The sequence below is a fragment of the Microcaecilia unicolor genome, chromosome 8 (assembly GCF_901765095.1).
Source record: "Microcaecilia unicolor chromosome 8, aMicUni1.1, whole genome shotgun sequence".
Taxonomy (NCBI): domain Eukaryota; kingdom Metazoa; phylum Chordata; class Amphibia; order Gymnophiona; family Siphonopidae; genus Microcaecilia; species Microcaecilia unicolor.
In genome coordinates this window covers 63,485,482-63,499,483 of record NC_044038.1, presented here as the reverse complement: position 1 = coordinate 63,499,483, position 14,002 = coordinate 63,485,482, and the positions used below count along the sequence as shown (strand labels likewise).

Genomic DNA, 14,002 nt, shown 5'->3' with positions numbered 1-14,002 from the left:
CAAGAGAATTACAGAACATTGCTCCTGCGTTAAAAATCAAAGGAAAGGGGCACCTCTGGTGGCTCATTATATTGAACATAATCATGGTTTTGAATCTTCCAAATGTTTCGCAATTGATCATGTCCTGTACAATAAGAGGAGAGGAGACCGTAACAAGATTCTAGTTAGACGTGAACAGCAGTGGATCCATGTGTTGAAGGAGTGGAGGAGTGGCCTAGTGGTTAGGGTGGTGGACTTTGGTCCTGGGGAACTGAGTTCAATTCCCACTTCAGGCACAGGCAGCTCCTTGTGACTCTGGGCAAGTCACTTAACCCTCCATTGCCCCATGTAAGCCACATTGAGCCTGCCATGAGTGGGAAAGCACGGGGTACAAATGTAACAAAACAAAAAAAAATCCCTAGAACCACGGGGTTTAAATTCCCATAATGAGTGGACGGCTATTTTCTAAAGATACCTCAGTTCGCCTGACAGGCCAATAAACAAGATGGTATCAACATATAATTAAAAAATGTTTTAAGCAAATAAGATATGCTGCATTTATTTAAAGGACTGAGTTCCAGTTCCGGAGGGAAGGTCGGCATCACACAACCGGGAAAACACCATCTTGGAAGCGTGGCGTATACTTGATCTTAGTGAGAATGCACTCTGCCGTTATTCTTTGTGATTTTGTTTTTGTCTTTGTTTGAAAATACTGACATCATTGGCTGATTTTGATGATATATCTTTTACAGGTTTTTTTTAGTGGCCTAGTGGTTAGGATGGTGGACTTTGGTCCTGGGGAACTGGGGAAGTGAGTTTGATTCCCACTTAAGGCACAGGCAGCTCCTTGTGATTCTGGGCAAGTCACTTAACCCTCTATTGCCCCATGTAAGCCGCATTGAGCCTGCCATGAGTGGGAAAGCGCGGGGTACAAATGTAACAAAAAAAATGGAGAACCCTGTTGGGTGTACAAACTTTAAGCTAAGTGCTGGCTATTTATTAAGTTAAGATGCGTATTTAAAGATGTCAAGTTAAGACGCATATTTAAAGATGTTATTGATATCTAAGGAAAGACAAAGGAATAAAAAATAAAAAAAAATTACAAATTAAGAAAAAAAGCACACTGTCAAGAATACAGGAGGTTTTTGACCAATGATATGATCACTGTCCACAATGAGCCAGCATTAAGTTCTTACGCTTGCCGCCCATTGAGGACTTTTGAGGTCTTTTCCTCCTTTTCAGTAAACAAGGGTTACCAGGACACTGTTTGGTGAATAAGGGCAGAGACACGATCATTAAGTCATTCTTCAGCTTAGCATTAAGCTATAGGTAGTAACAATTCAGCCATCACACCCACCAGATATGAGGTGAGGGAGTATGGAAAGCAAGCAACAGATAAACAAAGCATGGCCTAGCTGCACCAAAGGGAAAGGGAAGCGGGACTTGATATACCGCCTTTCTGAGGTTTTTGAACTACATTCAAAGCGGTTTACATATATTTAGGTACTTATTTTGTACCAGGGGCAATGGAGGGTTAAATGACTTGCCCAGAGTCACAAGGAGCTACAGTGGGAATTGAACTCAGTTCCCCAGGATCAAAGTCCACAGCACTAAACACTAGGCTACTCCTCCGCTCCCACTCACACATGGCCTATAAATGTTCTGAAAACAACTATGTTGGAGGTGTCTAGCTACTGGTCAGCAAAGCAACTAAGTCCTGGTCAACTGGATACAGCAACAGCCAAGCATAAATGACAGGTTACAGACTACTAGTAATAGCAATTTTATGTTTAAGCTCTTTCAGGATTCTGGAGTGAATACCATCCGATCCTGGTGATTTAACTCAAAGCTTGGTAAAAAGTCGATTCAAGCCTGGGCTTTCGATTAAGCGTAGGAATCTGTGTGATCGATATTCAAAATGATTTTAATCAGACAGAAATGGCCGTTTAACTGTTAAATCACTAATATTCACTAATTTTCAGTGGCATTTAAATCGGTTATCGCCACTAAAAATCACTATTTTGGGGGCGATCCAAGGGTGGAGTCAGCATCAGGGCTGCCAAGGGGGGTGGGGTGGGGGGACGGGACAAAATTCCCCGGGCCTCCAAGAGGGCCCGGTGCCGCAGTCCCACCCGCCCTCCGTCGTTGACCGTCTGCCACCGGCAGCAGCAGATCACCTCCCTTCGAGCCTCCTTCCCTCCCTGTGTCCCGCCCTCATCTGACGTAACTTCCGCGAGGGCGGGACACAGAGAGGGAAGGAGGCTCAAAGGGAGGTGATCTGCTGCTACCTGCAGCGCTTTCATATGGAGGTGAGAGGCGCTGTGATTTCAATGCAGGGGGCCCAGCCTGGGGACAGGTGGAGGGGGGGCAGCGCCCCAGGCCCAGCCCAATCTCTCGGCGGCCCTGGTCAGCACTTTGCTGGTTAAGTGCCAATATTCAGCACTTAACCGGCCAGGGTAACTGCATAAATGGGATCACATCACACGCAGTCCTATCTTTATGCAACAGCCCATGGCTAGTTAAGTTCTGAATACTGACGTAACCAGCTATGTGTTAGGCGGCACCACATAAACCAGATATTCAATGCCAAAGCCCGGACATAGCCCGGAATTAAATAGCCAGGTATAATGCTGGTGGCAGTCAGTAAAAAGCTCACTGCCACAGGCAGAATATTTACTCCTATATTTTTATCTACCAGGGATGGTAGAGAACCAATGAAGAAGACCACAAAACCTGACGTGGATAAAGAAGCAATATCCCACAAGTGGTCAAGCTTTATAGTTGGAATTGGGATATATCCTTTGCAGTGTGGACAGAAGCAGGGGTGTAGCCATGGGTGGGCCTAGGCCCACCCAATTTGGGTTCAGGTCCACCCAGCAGTGGAGCACCTTCATTAGAACGGCAACGGAGGGAGCAGGCTGAGCTCTTTTCCTGCATCTGCCTCCCTCTCTCTCACGGCAGCACTTTCCAGACGCTGCCTACCTATTGCCGCCACGATCCCGCATCTACCTCCCTCTGTCTCAGCAGCAGCGGACCAGCGGTAGCGATTCATGCTGCCTCCTGCTTCATTCTAACCCGGAAGCATCTCCTCTGCCGCGTCCCGCCCCCATTATTACAACTTCCTGTTTCTGCTGACAGCTAAGCATGCATAGGGTGCTGGCATCAGTGGCTTACGGATGTTACTGCTGCCTGCCAAGTTTAGTAAAAGGGAGTTCTGGCCACCTTCAGAGAAAGTCTTCAGCTGACAGAGCTTGAGGATCCTTATTAGCTAATGTATTTATATTTTGCAGTAGGGTAGGGCAGAGAAAATATTGTGCCCACCCACTTTGGGCTCATGCCCATCCAAAATTGGCTGTCTGGCTTTGCCACTGGACAGAAGTAACTGAGAAGACTAAATGAGCTAATTAGTGGTTGCTTTCTATGTATTTTGAAGGCCCCTTTCACTTCCTCTCCCCCTCCCAAAGTCTCTATTCTGGTACAACATTCTGCAGTACCACAACCTATTTTCCCAAATATGATCTCAGGATCTGAACCTGTGACCTTTAAGCTCCACACAGCAGACGAGCCACAGGCTGGATTAAAAAGAATTTCCAAGTGTAGGGGGTGGGGGAGCAGGCAGTTGGGGATAGAGTTGGGTTCAAAACTTGGAAAACAAAAAATATTGTGAGGTATTCATCCACATTAGTGTTTATCTTTTTTGGGAATTGTTCTTTGTAAATTTTGGCCTTATTGGGCCTGTATTATGCTCTTTTTGCATGTGTTCAATAAAACCTTATTTCAAGTCAGAAAAAAAAAAAAGAAATTCCAAGCACACCTGGATAGGTTCCATCTTATGAACTCCAGAAAGAACATGAAGCACTCTTTGGCATGATGCAAGTATTATGGTGAGCATTAGCAGTAAACTTGAGATACTGGAATCATACACCTTGTACCTTGGCTTAAGAGTGAGGCTCATTACTGTTATGTATGCAAAAAAATGACTTAATATCCACTACAGTTTCCAAAAGATCACTAAGTAAAAAATATTTTAGTATGGAGAAAATTTATCAGATCGCAGTGGTTCACAATACCGTAAACGCCATAAAATAACAGAAAAGACCTGAAACATTCAAATCAAGAACAGACATTAATTTAGAAAAAAAAATATATATATATATATAATTATTATTTATTTATATTTACATAAAATAAATAATAATAAAAAATTAAAAATCAGTCACTCAATCTAACTGATCAGTAATTTTTACTTTTAGTATAGCTTCAGACATTTTGCCCTGCACAGACATTTGGCTCACCAGTCTATAGTTTTCAGAAACACCCGTGCAACCATTTTAAACGATAAGTTACAGAATATTAGTAGCTGATAGCAATTTTATGTTTAAACTCTTTCAAGATTCTAGCGTGAATACCATCCGATCCTGGTGATTTGTTGATCTTTAGTGTGCCAATTTGATCTATTACATCTTCTAGACTTACAACGATATAGTTGCTCCAAATAACCACACCGGAAATCTTCTTTGACAGTGGTGATGAATGACCTTGATAATCTCCTCAGCAAATTCAATTACCGGTTGTGTACAAACACATATATGTAGGAATACAAACATCCAACCACTTGTGCAGCATAGGCATACATGTTTTCTGCACAGATACACATACAAGGTGCCTTATAACTCAGAAGATCAACTGCCCTAGCTTGATTCAGTACAGCACCTGACATGGGTGGGCTTAGTATCTCCCACTCGGGGGAATGCAGGCAGCAGCACAAAGAAGCAACTATAGCCCAGAAGATCTGCCAGCCGTTGACCTTTGCCTTCTCTTGAGATGCTGGAGACTACAAATACAATCATCCTGAAAAGAACCCTGCCCACACCCCATCACAAGTCCCCAACCTACCAGGTCTCTTATGATGGAAAATCCTGAATTTTCAGACAGAAGAAATTTCACTTGACTGAGGGGGGTGGGATGTGATCACAGAGGTCGCCGACAATGAAAAGTGTACTGAAACACATGATGACAGCAACATCTGCCCATGTCAGAATCTGTATGTTTCAATGGACTAGTTGGCTTACCCAGCAGAGTAGTGACAAATAACTGAGAGGTCTTTTTACTAAGCCGCAGCAAAAATTGGCCTGCAGTAGTGTGGGCACGTGATTTGGGCACATGCCGGACTAGTTTTTACTGTGTCTGGGGAAAAAAGTGATTTTTTTTTTCAATGGGCTGGAAAAAGGCCTGCGATAAAATTGAAACCAGCGTGCACCAGTGGCGTAGCCAGATAGCCAATTTTGGATGGGCCTGAGCCCAAAGTGGGTGGGCACAATATTTTCTCTGCCCTGCCCTACCGCAAAATATAAATACATTAGCTAATAAGGATCCTCAAACTCTGTCAGCTGAAGACTTTCTCTGAAGGTGGCCAGAACTCCCTTTTACCAAACTTGACAGGCAGTAGCAACATCTTTAAGCCACTGATGCCAGCACCCTATGCGTGCTTAGCTGTCGGTGACTCAAGCATGCTGTCACTGACTGCAGAGCTTGGTAGAAGGAAGTCCTCAGCTGGGGAGGCTTGGGACATTGGAGCCGACTCTGTGGGTGCTTGAGCACCCCCAATATTGAGAAAATTCCTTGTATGTGTCCAGGGAGGGGTTATTTCCATTGGGCTTAGCACCCCCAATAATTTTGAAAAGTTGGCTCCTATGGCTTGGGATCCCTACCAGCTATACAGCAAGGGTCAGAACTGGTGTTAGACATGCTAGGGCCCCCTCCCTGATCCCCTCTCCTCCCTGCCTTCCCTCCAATTTCCCAACCTGCCATTACTATCACATCAACAGACCCTCACCAAATACAGAACATGGGATCGCGTATTAGAAATAAAAATATTTAGACAAAAATTGAACTCGGAACCTCAAAAAAGTTAAACTTAGCATGTACTTCAACACTGAAGAAATAAAAACAGAAATGCATTTCCTTTCTCCTGAACATGATACAAACACATTTGCTATGTAGATTTCCCAAAGCCAATATATTCCATTTAAAACATTCAAAATACATTGTTTTCTACCTTTGTGGTCTGGACATTGTATTTTTCCATCATGTTGGTTGCAGCTTCTTTTCTGCTTTCCTGTCTGTCGTCTTCTCATTCTCTTTCAAGCAGCTGCTGTCCATTTGTCTTCTTTTACCTTCACTATACATGCTTCTGACATATTGACTTCTTATTTTTAGCTCTTTCCTCTCTTTTTTCTTCTTTCTGCCTTGCTGTCAACTTAAATTTCACCCTCTCACTGTTCTCCTCCTTTTTAGTTTACAGCTACCTATCAGATTTTCATCTTTTTCTCTCACCTACTAGCTTTTCCATTTCCCCATCTCACTCCTTCCTCAGCCCTCCATTCCCTTTCATTACCATAGTTCTATCCTCTGTAATCACTATCTTTTTATTTATTTCCTTGCCACCCTCTTCCTCTCCTTCCTGGCCTCTCCCACATGGTTCCACCATCTTCCTTCCCTCCACCCTTGTAGCCCAGCATCTGCTCCCTCTTTCTCCCCAGCCCACTCTTGTAGCCTTACATCTCTCTTCCCTCCTGCCCTCTCCCCCATGTTCCAACATTTCTCCCTCTCTCTTCCCTCACTCCCACTGTCCGGCATCTCTCCATCACCCTTCTGCTCCTGAATCCAACATCTCCTCCTTTCTTCCCTCTCCACCTCCTGTGTTTTTCTCTCCCTCTCATTCACCCCCAGGTCCAATATATCTCCCTCTCTTCCACGTTCTACCATTTCTCCCTCTCTTGTGCCATGGGTCCAACACTTCTCTTCCCCCCTCCCCCCATGCAGCATTTTCTCTCTTCCTCCCTTCCACTGCTGTGCCATGTTCAACATTTCTGCCTCTCCCCCTCCCTTGTGCCCCACCCAACATCTCTCGCTTCCCCCTACAAATCTCTTCCTGCCCTCCACCATCATGTCCAATTTTTCACCATCTATCTTCTCCTCCTCACCACCCCCTGTCCAACATTTACAATTTCTCCCTCCCCACTACCCCCCTATGTCCAACATTTCTCCTTCTCTTGTCCCTCTCCCCTCCCCATGCAAGATTTTTAACTTTCTTACCCCTCTCTACCCTATGTCCCACAATTCTCTCTCTCTTGCCCCTCTCCATCTCATGCCCCCCCCCCATGCAGCATCTATCTTATGGAGACCTCCCCCCAACTCTCCCACTCTTCAATGGGGCACCACCCTTAAAAGGCTGAGATCCGATCCTGCATCTCCCTCCCTCTGTCACACTGCAGCGCTTCCCAGACGCTGCCTACCTACCAACACCACGATCCAGCATGTACCTCCCGTTTCAGCAGCAGCGGTAGCGATTCATGCTGCTGCTGCTTCGTGCTAACCCGGAAGCGTCTCCTCTGCCGAGCGCCCGCGTCCTGCCCCAGCAGAAACAGGAAGTTGTAATAATGGAGGCGGGACGCTGCAGAGGAGACGCTTCCGGGTTAGAACGAAGCAGCAGCAGCATGAATCGCTACCGCTGGTCCGCGCTGCTGCTGAAACGGGAGGATCGTGGCGGTGGTAGGTAGGTAGCGTCTGGGAAGCGCTGCAGTGGGACAGAGGGAGGCAGATGCAGGATCGGGGGAGCTCAGCCTGCTCCCTCTGCTGCCGTTCCAACGAAGGTGCTCTGCTGGGTGGGCCTGAACCCAAACTGGGTGGGCCTAGGCCCACCCAGGCCCAACCATGGCTACGCCCCTGGTGTGCACCAATTTATGGCCTGAGCCCTTAACGCCACCCATTGATCTAGCGGTAAGGGCTCACACTTGGTGACTGGTCATTGTGCGCCAAATGCCGATTAACACCAGAAATGCAACACGCATTAGAAAATAAAAATAATAAATTTGTCCGATGGCATGAGCGCGTGTCAATTCCAAAATTACCGCCGGGGGGGGGGGGGGGAGGGGGGGACGACACACACATGCTAGCCTGGTGGTAGTCTCATTTTGGTGCATGCTGAATGTGCATTGAGCCTACTGTGCCTTTTTAAAAGGACCCCTGAGTGGCTGAGTTGGACAATCATTGGTAAAAGGCAAACATGGTACAAAGCAAAATTCCAGAAGAGGCAGGAAGAATGAGAACGGCACAGGTCACTTTGCCAGTAACAAGAGTCAATATGCAAGTCTTCTGCATTGATCCAAGAAGAAACCATGGGTATCAAAGGCAGACCGCATTCCTGCAATGTGGATAACCGTACCTATGAAAAGGGTTTGGACAGATTACTGCCTCTGGTTATTTGCCCAACCATGAAACCAGTTCAGAAACAGTTTTACGTGTGGTCTCTGCCATAATATCTCAAAGACTATGGAAACAGTTTTAGCACTTCAACACCAGTGTAGACTCAATGACTGAATTGTCAAAAGTAATCAAAGATCACAGATGTGTCCAATGGCAGAGCTAGGACTGAATGGGCCCCCTTGTAATGCCATCTCTCCCAAGGTAGAAGGAACTGGGGAGGGGAAACCCATTCAGAGCTCCAGTAAACAAACCCTGCAAAAAGTAAACACATTCCAGACTTACACACAAACTAAAATACAAGATATCAGAGATGCACATTTCCCCAAACTATATTATTAATACATTCAGAAAAAAAACCAACACATTTTTCTCCTTTGGTTGTCCAAGCATTGCTTTGGTCTCAGTGTCTCTTTTCTGCTTTTCTCTATTTTTCCTTAACTTTCTTTCCAGGGTCTCCTGTCCTTTTCATATTTCTATGTCCACCATCCATCTTTTGTCTGCATCCTTATTCATCCTGTCCAGTATCTGCCCCCCCCCTAGTGTTCCTATCTTCCCCCCCCCCCCATATTCAGCATCTTTCCTCTGTGTCCCTATCTTACTCTGTCCAGCATCTTCCCTCTATGTCCATAATGCTCTCTCAATGCCCAGCATCTCTTCTCGGTGTCCCTATCTCTACCCTTCCTTCTGCATCCGCTCTCCATGCCAGGGTCAGCACCTTTTCCTCTCTCTCCCCTCCCCATGGTCCTGCATTTCTCTCTTCTCCTTCTGTTGGTCCAGCACCTCTCTCCCCCCCCCCCCCCAGTGTAGTCTTTCTTGTTCTCTCTCAACTTCCCCCAGTATCTCTCCCTCTCCCCCCCCCCCCCCATTTTGGCCCAGGTCTCTCTCTCTCTGTTCCCTCTGCTTCTCCCCTGGTCCAGTATCTCTCCATCTCTCTCCCACACGCAGATCTACTCTCACTTCCTCCCCCACTGCCCTCCCAAAGCCCAACATCTCTCCCTTCTTCTCCCCCCTCCCCATCTCATGAATCTGACCTCTCTCTCTAGCCCCCTATGGTCTTGGCATCTCTTCTCTAGCCACCCCTGGTCCTCCAAACTTGGGCCGACAGCCATAGCGATGTGAACAGGTAGCTTCTGCCCAGGTCTTTCTTGTGCTACATCCTGCCCATAAGAAGTTGCAGCAGAGAAGGCAGGATGTGACACAGGAAAGGCCTGGCGGGGCCAGCCAGAAGCTTCCTGTTTGCATCAAGTTTGGCGGACCAAAATCCACCTTACTTCCACAATACCTATAAGGAGTCAATAGCCTCACAATAGTGAGGCTAATGACTCCTTATAGGTATCATGCCTCTACCAACACCCTTACCTCATACCAATCACTCCAGAACTGAAAAATGTCTCAGGCCTAAGTCAAGATTCACAGAATTGAAATCTAAACCACAGCCAAGCTCCATGACCCTCCTACTAAAGGTTCTAAGCACAGCTTGTTCACAGGCTTTGCAAATGCACATTTTCAAAATCTTTATAGGCAGAGTGCACACATACCACAGGCCTTACAGGCACACATTTCAGCATACAGACATAGCAGGCCTTACAAGCACATAACAGGCCTAATAGCCCACAGCATGCACACCCAGCAGGCCTTTTAAGTACACAAAAACACACAAGTGCTACTACTTATTTCTATAGCGCTACTAAACATATGCAGCGCTGTACACTTGAACATGAAGAGACAGTCCCTGCTCGACAGAGCTTACAATCTAATTAGGACAGACAAACAGGACAAATAAGAGATAAGGGAATATTAAAGTGAGGATGATAAAATAAGGGTTCTGAACAAGTGAATAAGGGTTAGGAGTTAAAAGCAGCATTAAAAAGGTGGGCTTTTAGCTTAGATTTGAAGACGGCCAGAGATGGAGCTTGACATATCGGCTCAGAAAGTCTATTCCAGGCATATTTTGCAGCAAGATAAAAGGAACGGAGTCTGGAGTTAGCGGTGGAGGAGAAGGGTGCAAATAAGAGAGATTTACCCAGTGAATGGAGTTCCCGGGGAGGAGTGTAGGGTGAGATGAGAGTGGAGAGGTACTGAGGAGCTGCAGAGTGAATGCACTTGTAAGTCAATAAGAGGAGTTTGACCTGTATGCAGAAACGGATAGGGAGCCAGTGAAGTGACTTGAGGAGAGGGATAATATGAGCATAGCGACATTGGCGGAATATTAGTCGTGCAGCAGAATTTTTAACAGATTGAAGAGGAGAGATATGGCTAAGTGGGAGGCCTGTGAGAAGCAAGTTGCAAAAGTCTAAGCGAGAGGTGATAAGAGTGTGGATGAGGGTTCTGGTAGTGTGCTCAGAAAGGAAAGGGTGAATTTTGGTGATATTATAGAGAAAGGAATGACAGGTTTTAGCAGTCTGCTGAATATGTGCAGAGGAGAGGGAGGAGTCGAAGATGACCCCAAGGTTATGAGCTGATGAGACAGGAAGGATGAGAGTGTTATCCACAGAAATAGAGAATGGGGGAGGAGGAGAGATTGGTTTAGGTGGAAAGATAAGAAGCTCAGTCTTGGTCATGTTTAGTTTCAGATGGCGCTGAGACATCCAAGCAGCAATGTCAGACAGGCAGGCTGATACTTTGGTCTGGATTCCTGCTGAGATTTCTGGTGTGGAGAGGTAGATCTGGGAGTCGTCAGCATAAAGATGATACTGAAAACCATGGGATGAGATCAGAGTACCAAGGGAAGAAGTATAGATGGAGAAAAAAAGAGGTCCCAGGACAGATTCCTGAGGTACACCAACTGACAGTGGGATAGAAGTAGAGGAGGATCCACTAGATTATACACTAAAGGTACGCAGGGAGAGATAAGAAGACAACCAGGAAAGAACAGAGCCCTGAAATCCAAGTGAGGACAGCGTATCAAGGAGTAGGCTGTGATCAACAGTGTCAAAAGCAGTAGATAGATCGAGAAGGATGAGGATAGAATAGAGCCCTTTGGATCTGGCCAGGAACAACCCAAAGGGTTCCAAGAAAACAGCAACTGAAGATCCCAGGAACCCGTAGTTAAGAGATGGTAATCATCCAGTCTATGGTATGTGTAGTTTAACCTACCCAAATTCCCCTACAGAAAGAACTGTCCTTAAGCTCAGAAAAATATCTGCCTGTAATACTGTAATAGTGTAGCCAATTAGTAAATATATATATAGAACTCTATACATTTTAAATAACAGCAACTCTTGAGGATTTCAGAATGCTGGTTCCCATTCTGAGGTGGTTCATGTTGTAAGAGTTCCAAGTGGGTCACAAATGGAAAATCCATTAATAAAACACAGACTGTAATGCAGGCAATTGAGACCCCCACCTCAGTATACACCATCTGTCAGCAAAATCAATGTAAATATCAGTTTCTTTAGCCACAAGCAGCCACTTCTAGTCAACCAGGCTACATTTAAAATTGCACCCATTGACCATGGGGAGGGGAGGGGGGAGGCTGAAAAGAATGACTTCTCCTTCATTGCACCTGACTTAGTTGTCACTGCTAGAATTATGCCCATAGCTGGCATGGCTGCCAAGCAGAGAGGCTGGGCAAGTACTGATGTCGAGGAGCCAATCCTTGATCTGAAAAACTGCTGTAGAGAATTTTTCCTTGCTGCATTCAGTTTCTTTGTTGTTTTCAGCCCATAAATAATATTTTCCAAGTTCTGGTCCTAACCTGCCCATCTGCTGGCTGGTTTGAAACCTTTTTACTGTACTGCCACATTTTAGTAATTAACTAGTATTTCCTTGGGGAATTTTTTTGTTTGTTTGTTTTTGCCCAGTGCACCTTGCATTGTCTACGGATCATGCAGTAAAGAATTACAGAGCACCAAAGCCAAGGAATAATGAAAGGAGGGAACTGAGAGAGCAGAACAGGATATATTTATGAAGATGGTAGGTCAGAGTGAAAATCAATGGGCTTTGAGATGGATTGTGGATCCATGTAGGCAAGTTAATCTTGTTAGTCAGAATTAAACTGTCGAAAGAGCAGGGGTATCTAGGATAACACACAGCCCTCTGTCTAAGCCACTGTATTCCTGCTATTACAGTTCTAAATAGAGGGAGAGGCGTTCCAATGTAGGGAATAATATGAAAGGGGAGCTGGGAATAAATTCTCCCTCAGTTTTACCATAAAGGCAAAGACTGGGGAAAAGGAGAGACTCAGACACATAAGAGGTGAGAAAGAGTGTGGCACAGGCTGTGGAGGGTGTGGAAAACAAAGTGTGGCACATACCACAGGAGTGTGGGCGAGTAACTGGCACACAGCAGAGTGAGGGAGAAGTAAGCAGTTATATGCTGAGTGAAATGTCTCTTTTGATTCTAGTAGATAAAGAGAAACAGGTAAGCTTGAGGAAAAATCCTAACAAAAAATGCTGCAGGCACCCAAATCACTGTCAAAGCTGAGCCAAATTTCCAAATGCCACGTTTTTATTCATTTGTTCTATTATTCTGTGGGAGATTCTAGGATATAGCCCAACCCTCCCGCCCAACCCCCTAAAATCTTATAGTTCTGGAGTGCTTTCCAGGCATCTCATTAAATTCCTACTCCTGCCATATTTTTTTTATATGAAGATGCAGCCTGCAGTTTAGAACTGTTACAAAATCCCTAACAAGCCCCAAGAATACTATCAGTATTAAGAGTTTCATTTAAAAATCGCAGTATCGCACAAACCACCCGGACAGGGGTCTAGGATAGAAAGCACCTTTGGAAATCCATATGCCAACTGTAGATCTTTGTGATGCTGAGAAGGCAAAACAAACAAAAAGACAGCGACCCATGCAACAGCCCTGGCACCCAAAAAGTGATTCTCTGGGTAAACCCGGATCACAGCTTTAGTCAAAGCGGACATAGAAATTTGTGATTTAATAATCCAATCCCTCTTACCTCCGATTTCTTTCCTGCAGGTTCTTCTTGATCTTGCCTGAATATGTCCTTTTATTTTATTTTTTTCCCTAGTGGTAAAATTCTTGGGTTCCAAGAGCAATAGGAAAAAAGCAGTAGAATCCAAGGGCTTTTTCACAGCAGGCTGCAAATTCTTGAGGCAGGGCAGGGAGGGGTGGCTTCCAGCAGGCTCCCGATCTGGACACGCAAGTCACATCCACCGGCTAGGATGGGGGGATTCTCGTCTCAGCAGGAGGAAGCTGTGGTTTGCCCCCCTGTGCACACAGACATTCGCACCAGGTCCTTGCGATTGCCACATCTGCAGGTCCGGAGAGGGCGGAGAGAGAGGGGATCTGAGGGCAGAGGGGGAAAAATCGAAGGCTGTCTGCTTTCAGGCTGGGTGGAGGGATTATTTTCCTCTCTCTTTGCAGATCCCTCTCTCCCCGTCTGGAAATCTCCCCCTTACACTGAGATGAAAGGGGTGGGAAAGTTAAAATGCAAAGTGTGTGAAGGGCGGAGGGGATGGAGGTGTCTGACAAGCTCAGCAGCACCAGGATCGGGTCGAGAGGACTGCAGGCTCTGAAGCAGGAAATGGGTGCCGGGGTCGCGGGCTGCGGCTGCTGCTTCTCTCACCGCAGTGCTCGGACTAGAGCAGCAGCCAGAAAGAGCTCTGATCAGGCACAGCCACAGCCACACTGCGATGAGGAAACAGACTACAGAGGCAGGCTCCACACATGCGCACAACTGCTCCTGCTAGAGGGCAGCACTAGGACAGCCCTGAGTCTGCAGAGAGAGCCTAGAGGTAGGAGTGGGAGACATGGCCCGTGCCCCAGGAAGGGGGTGGTATAGACA

General features: G+C 46.1%; 1 protein-coding gene across 1 annotated transcript in view; it reads right to left on the bottom strand.

Moving 5' to 3' along the window:
• The window catches only part of GLIS2 (GLIS family zinc finger 2), a 162,007-nt gene extending 148,240 nt beyond the window's left edge, over window positions 1-13,767 (bottom strand). Inside the window, exon 1 of the mRNA XM_030212871.1 lies at window positions 13,154-13,767. The gene's annotated coding sequence lies outside the window, so the exon portion shown is untranslated. The remainder of the gene's footprint in view (window positions 1-13,153) is intronic.
• Window positions 13,768-14,002: the final 235 nt, after the last annotated feature.